Source organism: Caretta caretta, chromosome 11 (genome assembly GCF_965140235.1).
Source record: "Caretta caretta isolate rCarCar2 chromosome 11, rCarCar1.hap1, whole genome shotgun sequence".
NCBI lineage: Eukaryota > Metazoa > Chordata > Testudines > Cheloniidae > Caretta > Caretta caretta.
In genome coordinates this window covers 25,368,948-25,384,149 of record NC_134216.1, presented here as the reverse complement: position 1 = coordinate 25,384,149, position 15,202 = coordinate 25,368,948, and positions in this window count along the sequence as shown.

The following is a 15,202-nucleotide window of genomic DNA, read 5'->3' as shown; positions in this document are numbered from 1 at the left end:
TATAACCTTTTAAACTGATTCTAGAAGGATTTTTACAAATCAGCAGTGTTGCCATCTTTGCTATGAAAATGACCAAAGAACTTTATTCATATCTGTATGTAGATTGATATTTTAACCATAGCAACTCTTTCTTTTTCTTTTTTATTAATCAATCTTAGAGATTTAGTTGTTAAGGATTGGCTGTAAGCCTGTATTTGGGTAAGATTTGAAATATTCATTGTCCTGGTGGGTAATGTGTCTGATCTCTAGGGATTGGAAGAACTTTATATATGGTAAATAAGGTTTGTAGTAACCCTCACTATATTAGACTTGGTTGTCTGGGTGGGAGCCAAAGTCTGGATTGCTTAATGGGGACTGCATTTTGTTTTCTTGGTAACCAGTAAGGTATTACGGAAGCTGTTTGGTTACTGGCTTGGTGAAATCTGATTATAGAGTAAACCATCAGTTTTGAGGTTCGTCTGCCCTATTCCTTGCAGTTTGCCCTAAATAATCATTCTCAGTGAAGCCCCTCCAGATGCTATGGTAACAGACTGGGTTGGAGGGAGCCACATTTTATGTTTTTACTTTTGGATAAGAAGGTTTGAAAGACTCAGCTGGATTAATCCCACTATGGTGGGCATAGTTCAAGATCCTAAGGTAAAAGGGAGGTAAAAGTGAATTTACATGTCAGAGTGGCTGAGAAAAGCCCAGTTTTGTATCTCTTAAAAGGGTGGGTAACACCTACTAAGTAAAACCATTACTGGACAGAGTTATAGATATTGAGGAATAGTTAAAAATTACAGATTAGTACTAGTATTTTTTCTTACTCTGTAAAGTAAGGCAGGGCTGTATAAGTAGGAGCATTGCCAGCAGATCGAGGAATGTGATTATTCCCCTCTATTTGGCATTGGTGAGGCTTCATCTGGAGTACTGTGTCCAGTTTTGGGCCCCACACGACAGGAAGGATGTGGGAAAAATCGGAAAGAGTCCAGTGGAGGGCAACAAAAATTATTAGGGGGCTGGAGCACATGATTTATGAGGAGAGGCTGAGGGAACTGGGATTATTAGTCTGCAGAAGAGAAGAATGAGGGGATATTTGATAGCTGCTTTCAACTACCTGAAAGGGGGTTCCAAAGAGGATGGATCTAGACTGTTCTCAGTGGTACCAGATGACAGAACAAGGTTGGATATTAGAAAGAACTTTTTCACTAGAAGGGTGGTGAAGCACTGGAATGGGTTACCTAGGGAGGTGATGGAATCTCCTTCTTCCTTAGAGGTTTTTAAGGTCAGGCTTGACAAAGCCCTGGCTGGGATGATTTAGTTGGGGATTGGCCCTGCTTTGAGCAGGGGGTTGGACTAGATGACCTTCTGAGGACCCTTCCAACCCTGATATTCTGTGATTCTTCAAAGCTCAGCTGTCCATCTTCAGTGAAGAGAGTTACTGAACTAATCTGAACCCCTTGACAATGTTTATTGACTTAAATATCCCTACCAGAGGATTCATAAAGTTTTTTTGGGTATCTTTAAAGGATTTCTTCTGCCCTTGGAGCTGATTTCTGAAATGATGCTGGATCTTTTGAGAACCATGGACTTCCCTCATGATTATATAGAAGTATAAAAAAGGCTTCTTTCTTTGATTAAAAACCAAACTGGTTTCTGAGCTCATACATTTCAAAATTCATTTAATTTTACAAGGTTTTAATCTCATTCTCTGTGCATCAATGATTTACTTCTTTAATTTGATTTCTTAATCTCATTTCACAAAATTCTAATTTTGCTGCACTACCATCTGAGCATATCAAAGTAGACTCCAAAAACAAGTGACTTAATAAAAAGTGTCTCCCATAGTAGATTTATATTTTCATAGTAGAATCTTGCCCTCTCTATTGCCCCCTCTCCACTGATGGCAGATCTTCCAAAGAGGTATCCCTCTACTCTTCAGATGACTGCTTGCCTTGATTGTCAAAGCAGCCTCATCCTCTTATAAAAGGAATAGTGGTGGTGGGAGAAAGTGGAAGACAGATGTGGAAACCCAGTAGGCTTATCAAGAAAGTTTGACAAATTTTATTATTTTTTCCATTGTCTGTCCAGTTGTAAAATCCAGAGTTTCAGGGTAATTGGTGTTTCTAAAGGAACACTTTTTTGATTTATTTGCTCACTGTTGGGGATAGATAAGAATGGAGCTTGTGTTTTGTTTTTCTCTATCTAGGAATGCTTTGGTTGAAATATACATTTATTATTTTCCTTTGTCTAGAGAGTTCTTATATCAGAAATATAACTATATTCCAGGACTTACCTCTGAACATACCAGGAAAAGTAATTAACTGTGACAGTATTGCCACCCCCAAGTGACCAAAATCATGAATCAAGCTTTCAGGAATCATGAGATGGTTTTAAAAATCTAACGTGATTTTTTTAAAAAAAAATCTTAATTTGGGGATTCTTTTATTTGCTTTCTGAGCATTTAAGTTTTACTTGAGTCACATTTTCTAGCTTTTCTCTGACACCACGGTGTTAGAAATTTGCTTTTTTCAAAATGAAAACAGATTCTCACAACTCCAGGAGTTAGGGCTTTAAGAAAAAGACCAAACATTGGAAGATTTAGATAAAATTGCAAAAGGTAAAATCATTGTTCTTATTCTTTTAATTGCTCAACCAGATTTTTAATCTTAAGGATGTGTGTAAGGAGAACATTCTAATTTTAAGAAGACATTTTCTGATTAGCATAGATAGATAGATCACAGTAGGTTACAGAAAATACATTCTATATAATAATATGATGGCATATTTTGGTCTATAGGAGGGTTTAGGGATTACAGGAATTGACTGTAATCATCATCACGCAAAGTAGTCAAGGCAAGATTAGACCAGGAGCTAATAGAGTTTCTGTAGACTTCTGTCAAAACTATATCCTGAATTGATGCAAGGTAAATGAATAATCTAAGTGAAGTATTTGATCCCTGATACGAGAGAATTGTTAATCCCAGAATATATAGCTTGTACTTACATTGATTTCTATGGCAGTATCACACATGCGTCTAATATCCCACTTGACCCTCTGAATCTGAAAATTCAGGAACTTGTGTATGTTCTATTGAAATATTTGTTTGCAGGCAGGAGGGTGGTGTGTCATAGATGGAGCTTTAACCAATGAGATTCTGAAATATACAACAGCTCCTATTTGGCAGTTTATTTTCAGCTTTTATCTATTTGCATCTCAATTACACACTGTGCTGTAGTTTTTTTTAAAAAAATTGTTTGTTATTAAGATCTAAATCTACTTACTTTAGTCATGTAGTGCATGCCAATAGAATGCAATACAAGAAGATTACAAGCTGATGGTTAGATGTTAATAACAGTAACACAAAACATTAAGGCAAGTGACATTTACATAAGTATCTTGATCTTAATACATGTAATTTACATATGAAAATTTAATCACCATAGAGATAAACAGCTGCAGTGTTTAATTAAACTCTCCACACAAAATCAGCCTGTAAGAAGTAGTTTGTCATTGCTAATTTATCACAATTCTCATAAGTATTCTTTAAAATAAAAATGCAAAATAAATGACTCTTATTGATAATTTAACTTCTGGTTACTTTATCGTATTCTCAACAGGCTTTGGTGATACAATTAAAATACAAAGATTCTAGGCTCATTTTCTCACAGTTTAGAAGACAAACTATAAATATATAGAGAAGAAATGTATTTGTTTACAGACTTGCGGGTCAGCAGTATGGCAGCACTAGAGGACAATTTAAGCAAATTTAATGCCATGATAAGTTGTGCGTAATGAAGGGATGTGAGAGTCTCTCTCCATGGGGCTGTTTAAGCAGGAAACAATTATAAGTGAAAATCAATACCAGCATTACCATAGACTTGGAGCAACTACTGGCTCACAGTATGACTGACTAACACTCACATTTTAGACTCTCAGATCTTCAGTTCATTGTGAAATTGGAGATCCACTGACACCCAGAAGTGTTTGAAGCTTAGACTTTGCTTCTGGTGATGATTTTTTTTAGCACAAGACTCAGAGCACCGTTTTCTGTCAGAAACAGTTTAATTTGTTTGAATGTAATACCAAGAAAATAAAAATTAGAGGGTAGACCAAATCCCATTCACAACATGAAAAATCCCACAAAACTGGGACCAGGATCTTCTACAATTTGAGCTTGAAGCAGCAATTCTTGGAGATAAACTTCAGGGGAACTAGCAATAGATGAGAAGAGAATCGTTTCTAAGCTCTCTGAGGTTCATCCTTTCTATGTGGAAAAGAACACACAATCTTAGGAATAATGCAATGGACTAATGGGAGACTCTGTACACGTGTGAGCAAATTTTATTCCTCCCTTAACTGGTCACCCCAAAACCAGCAAATTGTTTAGAAGTCATATAAAATTGTATTGTAAATCTCTTGAATACTTTAAATGGATGACATAACACCACTCAGCAGGCTCCACCTCAGGACTGAAGGAACTCTCTGTGCTGCCTGTATACCTTCTCCATATGAGTGTGGTACAAGGCCGTTGGACTTGACCATATAGAAGCATATCCCTTCTGAGGAGTGACATGCAGAAAGCTTCCCTAAATATGGGCTCCATGGCATTCAGCAGAGCTTGGATGCACCCTGCTTAGGCTCCAGAAATCCTGGCTCCATCTTCTGCATGGCAGAATGATGTCAGTTTTCCTGGTTACAGGTCACTCTGCGGCTGAGGAGAAAAGGATGAGATTTGCCCTAGAATAATTATAAACCAATTCAATTAAAGGAAAGATTAAATCAATGAAATTTAACTGCATGTTGATGACTTGGGCATTTCTAGATGTTCTTAAACAGCAAGGGCTTTTGAGTCAGATTTTACTATAATAGTAAATAACTACTAGGACTCTGCAAAGAAATATCAGCATCCAATTTCATAATAATTTTATTATATTTTGAATCTGTTTATAGATTGTGGGTAAAATTTTCAGAAGAGCCTGAGTTCCATTTTCAAAAGAGTCTGGCTCTTAGGAGCCGTGGTTTCATTGAAAGTCAATGGGACTTAGGTTCCTAAGTGCCAAAGTCTCTTTTGAAAATGGGATGTAGGCTCTTAAATCATTTAGGTGTTTTTGAAAATCTGATCTCATTGGAGTACCTTTGACGGTGATATTCTGCTAATAAATATTTTTAGCTCTTGAGTTTGACTACCATGTTAAATGAATGTGTTATCTATGATGGTAAATGGCGGGCAATGGTTTTTCTAAACTTAACACTGTTGTTCTGCCATTTTCCTAATCTGTTGTAATTCATAGAAATTCAAGAGGATGTTTGATTATTTTATAGCCAGCTCCTTCTAATCCCAAACCCAACCATAATAAGCGCTGCTCTAGGTGGTAAATTGGATTTCTTTAAACTCATCCAAGACCCTATTTTTTCCAAAGAAAATACTGTGGGCTAAAGAATGCCTCGCTCACCTCTCCATTTAAGATGCAACAATAGCATGCTATTTCTGGGTCAGTCAAGTTGCTCAATTCTCTCCCCCCTGGAAAGTACAGAAGCCTGGAGTATAAAGGAATAGAATTATTAACAGTTATAACTATTCTAAATGAAAATAGGAACTACAAAATATACCTAATTACGTCAGGGGAAAAAAAAGAAAAATGTTCATATGAAGGCAAAACAAATTCAAATGTGTCTTACTATACATTAATGTTTAGTGGTCCCTAACTAAACTCCTACAGTTAGAAGAATTATGGGCGTTAGCATTTTATCAGTGTTTTCCCTGTCACCCTAAGGATTTCCTCCTCTTGTTTAGTTCAATAACTTGGGGCATCCTGAGTGATTATCCTTGCTTATGTCAACCACCATGAGGCAGGAGTTGTAAAAATTAAAGATTGTAGCCTCCTTTCCTGAAGCTTACTAGGCCATTCCATATCCTTCCTTGCAAACATCCTTGTACAAATTCTTTGAGTGGACGCTCACCTTCTTTTTCAAAGTAACTAGATACATCTGCTCATTACAAGGCCTAGTTCCCAATGCAGTAGACAAACTTATTTAGTTCTCAAATAACCACCAAAATGGAATTTTGACATTTCCTTTTTATTAAAACTGTGCATCTGAAACTAGCCTATTACCCAGGAAAGAGACATCTGGGGATGACTTTCCTCAAAGTTCTCCTTCACACGGTGGGATAATAGTCTCTATTTTAACAGGCAAAATTGGCTATTTTCAAATTCCATAAGGAGGAAAAAAAAAGTATGTTTTGACGTAGAGCTCAGTGAATTTTTTTGGTGAATAGTTCATTCACACAAAAATGCTGACTGAAACTGTTCATGATTTGCTGAATGTTCTGGCCAAATCTGAATGAGGAAAAAAAAATCCAAAAAAGTTGAAAAGTTTCCTTTTGACATTTTTCTAAACTACAAGTTTTGTCTTTTTGTTTCAAAATGTTTTGTTTTAAAATTTAGCAAGATGTAACTAAAAGTAAGTTTAAAAACCCAACCCAAACCAAAATACTTTGACCCAAACAAACTTTTTTTGTTCCTCGCTTCAGGAAAAAACAAAACAAAAATGGTTGTTTTGAGGTCGACCAAAGCTGAATTTATTTTTTTGGTTTCAACCACAGAACTGAAAAATCATTTCACTATAGCTACCCTGCCCTAGTTTGAAGGGGTACAATGTACTCCAGGTTTTCCACATTTTGATCATGGCCAGGCTGCATATTGATTGTATCTTGTATAAATTGATTGACAATTTAGATACATTTCAGTTAATCAGGAATATTAAAAATGTCTTTTTTGAAATTGCTGATGGTGATACATTAGTGATCCATATTAGATTTTACTTATTTATCTCTTTATGTGCAACATTGTGATGTCCAGTTCTTTTTAATGCTTTTGACATGTTTTATGTTTCATTTATGATCATGCTTGTTTGGTAAAGGTGTTTTACATCATTTCTCTCTAGGAGTGGCAGGGTGTTCAGCTTTATGCAAAATCAGGTCCATACATAGAAAATACATCAGCTCTTAGGATAATGATGACATGCAGTACTTGTTTTATTTTAGTTTGTTAGTGTGATTGCTTCAAGTCTGAGTAAAAGAGTCCCGAATTAGTCTTGACGATACCATGATGAGTGAAAACAAAATGTTTATATTCTCACAAAGAGGTGATATATATTATTAGCACAGTTGGAGGGGGTATTTCATTTTGTCTTTCCAAATAACTAGAGTTCTTGTTAAATAAATACAGTTACAGTATACTTCAGAAAAGCTGCAAAAATAAATTGACTACTTGCATTAATAACATATATTTCCATGAGAAGTTTATACAAAACATCTCCCTTTACTTTCCATTGTAAGCTGTAGATGGGTATAGTAATCCTGATACATGGTGATATTTCCATGTGCCTTCTCTCAATATTGATGAGTTCTTTTGCTAACTCCCTGCACACCATATGCTGGAAACAAACACGCAGCTATAACACTCTGGGCTGTGATCCCATTACATCATATGTCAAACAGGGTTCCGGGTACTACAGGGATCAGTGATATTGATTCAGCAGATGGCACTCTTCCTTCCAAACGGAAATGCCAACAAGGTGTTGAGAGCTGTCAAGGTTCCTTCCCCACTCTGAACTCTAGGGTACAGATGTGGGGACCTGCATGAAAGACCACCGAAGCTTATTCTTACCAGCTTAGGTTAAAACTTCCCCAAAGTACAAACTTTTACCTTTTGTCCTTGAACCTTTATGCTGCCACCACCAAAGTGTCTAACAAAAATAACAGGGGAAGTGCCCACTTGGAAACGTCTCCTCCCCCAAAATATCCCCCCAAGCACTACACCCCCTTTCCTGGGGAAGGCTTGATAAAAATCCTCACCAATTTGCATAGGTGAACACAGTCCCAAACCCTTGGATCTTAAAAACAAGGAAAAAGCAATCAGGTTCTTAAAAGAAGAATTTTAATTAAAGAAAAAGTAAAAGAATCACCTCTGTAAAATCAGGATGGTAAATACCTTACCGAGTAGTTAGATTCAAAACATAGAGAATCCCCCTAGGCAAAACCTTAAGTTACAAAAAGACACAAAACCAGGAATATACATTCCATTCAGCACAACTTATTTTATCAGCCATTTAAACAAAACAGAATCTAACACATATCTAACTAGATTGCTTACTAACTCTTTTCAGGAATTCTGACCTGCATTCCTGCTCTGGTCCCGGCAAAAGCATCACACAGTCAGAGAGGACTCTTTGCCCCCCTGCTCTCCAGCTTTGAAAGTATCTTGTCTCCTCATTGGTCATTTTGGTCAGGTGCCAGCGAGGTTATCCTAGCTTCTTAACCCTTTACAGGTGAAAGGGTTTTTCCTCTGGCCAGGAGGGATTTAAAGGTGTTTACCCTTCCCTTTATATTTATGACAAGAGCACAATGCTGTTGGAAGTGTCATCTCTTTCATGAATCATAAACCTTACATCTTAACACTTACTTTCACTAAAAAGCCCATAACACCTTTTTTAAGATGAGGTATATTTACCTGACTATCCTGGCCAAATTCTAGCCCTTATGATTATACTCTGCCTATGTGCAGTTGTACTTGGGTAGGGTATTCTTCATCCTCTCCTAAACTATATGGCATAACTGCACTGTTAAAGCAGTTGCGATATTCCTCCCAGGAGCTGGTTATATGTCATTTCTGGCTAAAGAAACTGATTCTTTCGGGATAAAGGTGCTAAAGGAAATGTAAGCTTCCACCACAAACGAGCTGTAACATCAACATTTAAATGCCCATTTTCTCTTGTGATTGAAATCAGTGAGAGTTAGAAATAAGCTTGTAATTAAAATGAGCAGGAATAAGATTGTAACTTACATTTTGTTTTTCTGAGTTAGTGATCAAACATCACAGCTGGGCAAGTTCTGAAAATTCTACATGAGGGGACTACTAAGAACTGGCTGTCCTTTTGACTAATAATAAAGTCATATATCTGCCATGTAAACAAACATATTTATTGGTAAAATAAATAATTTATTTCAGCAGTATTTTTTCGAAAAGGCAACAACCTGTTACTTTTTTGCAGAATAGAAGTAATCTCCTGGTGGTATAAATATATATTTCATCCTGTAAGCAAAGATTAGTCCCACAGGAGATCTCTTCTCCCCATCCATCGATGATGTCAGTGAGTCCTTGATTAGCTTCTGACATTTGAAATTATGATGGGTCAGCAAGGTTAATGAAAGGGTTCTTTATATAGCCGTACCCATACACTGTCTCCCCTCTATCCTTTTTCTGTTTGGGGTTGCATGGTGACCTCAGTGACAAAGTCAAGAGAGAAAATATATGATATGATATGATGTTAGTACATTCTAATCAGCAGTTCTCTGTTAATATCTAATTAGTTAATAAAGGGGGTAATGAATTATTTGCAACCCAGAATTCTTTATAAACCTGGAATGATCTCTGTGGAAGTGCCTGTTCAACAATCTCAACAGTATTGTCATTGATTAGCTCTGTCATGTTGATTACACTTTTGGGGAGTGTGACTGGCATAAGAAATTCTGTTTTCACTCCTACGTGGAGCCTTTCATTGCTGTGAAGGACAACATAGTTTATTTGGAGCATCCAGGGGACAAAGGTAGTTATAAAATTGAAATAGGTTGAGTCCTCAAAATGATGTTGACTGGAACCTCTTGCTCTGAGAATTTGTCTCAGAAACTGTATTACCAGTCTGAAGTTAGGGATATTGCATTTTATGATGACATCTTTCCTTCTATAATTAGCCCCATTGTGTTCCTGCCCAATATGTTGAAACAGAGTAATAATTTTGGAGAATTTGCTGATTTCCCAATTGATTAAAAAATACTCTGTCTTAGCCCCTTACTGACAGTGGGTGGGATTTTTCAAAAAATCTTAAGTGACTTGGGAGCACAAGTTTAATTGATTTCTCGCCCTCCCCACATAGTGCTTATGCTCCTAAATCACTAAGGTGCTTTGGAAAATTCCATCCAGTTGCCCTTCTTCCTGTTCTTTCACTTGAATTTTCAATACTGTGGAGACTATGTAGCTAAACATTCTTTGCACCTTTTAATTTACGTTTTCGCTCTTTAGCCACTCGGTTTAGAAAAAACATACACAACTGGAATGACATACACAACATATAACTGTTTTCTCATGTTAAACATCGTTAAGATGAACCTTCTTCCTCACATGAATTACTTTTACAAAGTTCTTCCTGTTCAACATTATTTGCCGCCCAAGAGTAGCCAAAATTCGTAAATATATTTTGTTCCCGTCTCCATTGTCTCCCTTTTTAGATAAATTTCCCCCCCTTTGAGATTATCTGTCTCAATGGCAAACATAGAATAAAATAAAATAGTTTGGACTTCATTTTACTACCTTTACTCACTTTATTATTTAAAATAGCCGGATATATTCCCTTGGTCACTTAAGGACAGAATTTCATTAAAAATCCATACTGTTAATTCAATACGTCCAAACTCTTGAATTTTATAGAACAATAATACTGTAGGCCCCAATATAGCAAAGCATGAGCTTAAATTGAAGCACGTATGTAGTCCCATTGAAGTTCATGCAAGTGTGGCTTTGCAGCTAACTCACAATCTCTGTTAAGGAGAAGAAGAATGAATTGGCTGCAGCATTCATGTCAGCTGACTTGCCAGTTAGTGTGTATAACGGCTGTGAGAGACAATGTAAATTAGTGAGGGAATGGAGAGTGATGATTAGTTATGGAAAGGTAAACAGTAAAAGAAAACAAGAAAAGAGGTAATATGGGGAGAGGAGGTGCAATCTTTTGGAAATTTGGGGCTGGTATGTCTTTGCTAAACAGCTACCACTGAAGAGAATGGGGAGAAACACAATGAGGAAATGTTAAGATACCCAAAAAAGAGAGCTGGGCTTTAAAAAAGGAGTCTAAATGAGAGTCAGGAACCCAAGCCCTATTGTAAGTCAATAGGAGTTGGCTGCTAAGATCCTTTAGGCCTTTTGAAAATACCAGTCCATATCAAACTGCCAAATTTGGATCTAGATGTAAACATTCTCAAAGTTGAGGGTGCTTAGATCAAGGGTTTTGGTTTGGTTTCTTTAAAGAATTTTGAAAGGACCTGGCAAAGAATGTCCAGGTAGAGAATGGGGAAAGAGTGAAGCCTGGGTAAACTTCCCAAATGTACATCTGTCCTTCTGCTTCACATCATGCATGATGAGGTTGAATGGGCAGCTGATTGAGTTGTCAGATTTGCATTGCTGGTCAGTAAGTTGCATGCCTTCTTTCCTTCTGTATAACATGTATAATTTCCTTTGGTGGCAAGCAAACAGGCATTTATCCTTCTGAGTCAGTATCAGCATGGTAGGGGGAACTGCTCCTCCGGAGGTGTTGAGACAGCAAGGACCGTGAAAAGGCAAGCAATATTAGCAGGTGCACCGACTGCCACTCCATTCTTCTATTCGAGTGATCTGCTGGTATGACAATCTCATTATATGGGTTGCCAACAGGCTAAAGTGCTTTCTGTCCTGCAGCTTGTGATGTGCTGTTGTCACAGGTTTTCCGATGCCACAGTGATGGTCACGGAATAAGAATACAAATAGAACAGAATAGAATGATAGAGTGCAATTTGTGGGTCCTGGTTTCAGACATAAGTTTTTATAGTTCTAAGATTCTTCAGAGCTTATTTATGTGGAACAGCATGATATGGCCCTGTGTTAAAGCTGCATTTTCAGTAGCTTGAATTAAATATGTAAGGTGACTTAGGCTAGAAGCTAATAGGAATGATATAATTGTTCTTTTATGGTAATAATAATTTCATCATAAAATTAACTTCAGCTTCTGTAACTGAGTTGTTTTTTTTAATCATGAGGTATGTAATAACTCTTTTGCAACACTGCCAAATGGCATAATAAAAAGCACAAAACATCTCATTCTATAGGCTGTTTACTGTTCATGTCCTTTTTGAATAAATATACATCTGCATTCCAATATAGAATGTTGTTTGTAATATCAGTAAAATTAGTGGAAAAGACCTACTGGTTATCTAGTCAACTAAAAAGGAGACCTCATTTGTGTGTGCAAAAATACACATGTAATTTCATGCCTGCATTTACCCAAACTGTTAACCACAATTGTGGATCCAAAACAAATATTAGTGCATACTAATAGCAGTCAAGCATCTGCATGGCCATTTGTGCATGCAGATGCCCAAATAATGCTACAGAAAATACTTATTTACTATCATTTATTTACTACCTGTGATATCTGGTGTGCAACTGAAGTAACTACATGTGAGTGCAAGTAACTGAATGCATGTTATGATAAAAATGATCTCCTAGTTGAACATACTGTATTGTTTAAAAATGCATAAAACCCTAATGTTAGTAAAAATATTTCAGATTTAGTATTGATGAAATGCTGTGTTGCAGGGTTTTTCCCCCTTGTAATTTAGCCCTTTTGAATACTTAACAAAAATGCAGCTAAAATGGCAGTCCACAGGCTCCTAAAGAGCATCTAATTCCAACTCAATTACATGACAAGATATACTGGAATAAACTATCATGTAATCTAAAGATTTGCCTAGAGTATACCCTGATAGGTGTCATATCACTCAGAACAATGAAATATTTTTCTACCTCTAACTAGCACAGCTGTTAGTAACTCTGATGGCTCTGACACAGTTTAAGGAATGAAGTATAGAATCTCATACCCAAATATGTGATGCAATTCATGTATTAGCTAACAATTCTAGTTTTAATCACACTGTTTTTAATGCTGAAGAGTTTAAAAAAACAATACTACCTTAAATACCATTTACCATTTAAATGTTTTATACCGTTTAAAGACCACTTCTGTGTGCTTTTAAGTAGTGGAAGAAAAGGACTTGCACACATACTAATAAATAAATAAATAAAAACCCTCCTCTGTTTCATTGGCTGCTTGCCATGCCCTGAATTGTGGCTGAATTAAAAAAAATAGGGCCCAATTTTACACCGATTTTGTGCCCCAATTAGCAGTGCTAATTGGGGCACACAAGTAAATTGCGCTCCACCCTGTGGAAATTTTCAGTCAGTCAACCAAATCAGTGAATCCCAAGAGCATGGCTCTAACCCTTGGTTACTATTTAATCAGGTGCAAAATCAAAGGTCCCTCCGGGAAGGACACCGTACTTACTACTGGGTATCAATGAGAGAACCTGCTTGGGGCTCTCTCTCTCTCTGCCTTTTTTTGCCCCCTAAAAAAAGGCCAGAGTTTAAAATAAAACCATGAACATTCACAAAAGACACTTTGTTAGTAACTTAGAAACCTGCATTAGGAAAGGTTCTGGATTTGAGAGTGTGGGGTTGCAAAGATGTAGATATTTTCTCCCCCAAGCAAGTGATGAGGTGGATGAGAGTAGGGAGAACATTGGTATATCTCAGTACTCCTTTGTAGTCACTAGTGGGATAAGATTTACGTCTTAAAGAAAGGGAGGTATATATATGGTATTTGTGACGTTTTGTTAATTATTGTAAATGTTCTGAGAGATTGACAAAGATATAGCTCGTATAGCTAAAAAGAAATCACAACCATCTTGGCGCACAAACAAATCCTCTCATTTGAGGATCTGAGTGCTTTGCAAACATTTGTCTAAGTCATTAGTTGGTGTAAATTGGGATATATTGTAATCAGTGTAGCTATACCAATTTATACCAGCAAAGGATCTGGCACATTGATCATACACTTCATGCATTGTGGGTAAATACTATATCTGTTTCATGGATGGGCAAACAGAAGCACAGAGAATTTATGACTTGTCAAAGGTTACAGAGTGAGTTAGTGATCGAGTGAGTATTACAACCCAGGAGCTGAGTCCCAGTACTATGCCACACTCTGTATTTGTCTGTTTGGGAGAGAGAGGAATACAAAATGAGGACTAAAATATTGTGGATGCAACTTTGTCTGGCATAATTATGAAAATGAATTTAAGTTCCATCAGATTGTTATTTAGGAACATCCTTAAACCATCTCCAAATTGTAAAACACAATTTAAAGCCACTAGAATTATTCAGAAGGAAAGTAAATGAACACACACAATCCCTTAGGAGTCCACTCAGCAGAAATGGCTGAGAGCTGACCATGATGCACAGTAGAATCATAAGGTCCCTTCCAGTTCTGTGATTCTGAGAGGTCATCTAGGCCAGTCCCCTGGGACTCGTGGGAGGACTAAGTGTTATGTAGACCATTCCTGACAGGTGTTTGTCTAACCTGCTCTTAAAAATCTCCAATGATGGAGACTCCACAACCTCCCTAGGCAATTTATTCCAGTGCTTAACCACCCCGAGAGTTAGGAAGCTTTTCCTAATGTGCAATCTTAATCTCCCTTACTGCTATTTCAGCCCATTGCTTCTTGTCCTATCCTCAGAGGTTAAGAACAATTTTTCTCCCTCTTCCTTGTAACAACCTTTAACATACTTGGAAACTGTTATTATGTCCCCTCTCAGTCTTCTCTTTTGCAGACTAAACAAACCATTTTTTTCAATCTTCCCTTATAGATCATGTTTTCTAGACAAATCATTTTTGTTGCTCTTCTCTGGACTCTCTCCAATTTGTCCACATCCTTCCTGAAATGTGGTGCCCAGAACTGGACACAATACTCCAGTTGAGGCCTAATCAGCGTGGAGTAGAGCAGAGGAATTACTTCTCATGTCTTGCTTATAACACTCCTGCTAATACATCGCAGAATGATGGTGGGTTTTTTTTTTTTTTTTTTTTTACAACAGCGTTACACTGTTGACTCATATTTAGTTTGTGGTCTGCTATGATCCCCAGATTCCTTTCCATAGTACTCCTTCCTAGGCAGTAATTTCCCATTTTATAGTAGTAAAAGATATAGACAGATGTATCTTCCACAACAAAGACAGATTGTTCCAAAGAAAATTTGGTTGGGTGCAAGAAACAATTGTAGAAAAAATGAAACCAGGACTTTCTGGTGGGCCATAGAGTGTGCTTCTATAGCAAAATCCAGCATAAGAGAAGCAAAGATTCCTGATCTCTGAATGTGTGGGAAAGTGGCTTGGTCTCTACAGTTGCAAAGCCTGGGAATACAACTGAAATTCTGAATGACATTCACACAGAAGGCCTGCTTTCCTGACTGTGCTGGGAACATGGTTCCTATCCAATATCACTTATTTACTCCTGCTGCATGGTCCAAGTGGTAGACAGGGGTTTGCAGAAATTACTGCTGCTTTTAACATGTATTTC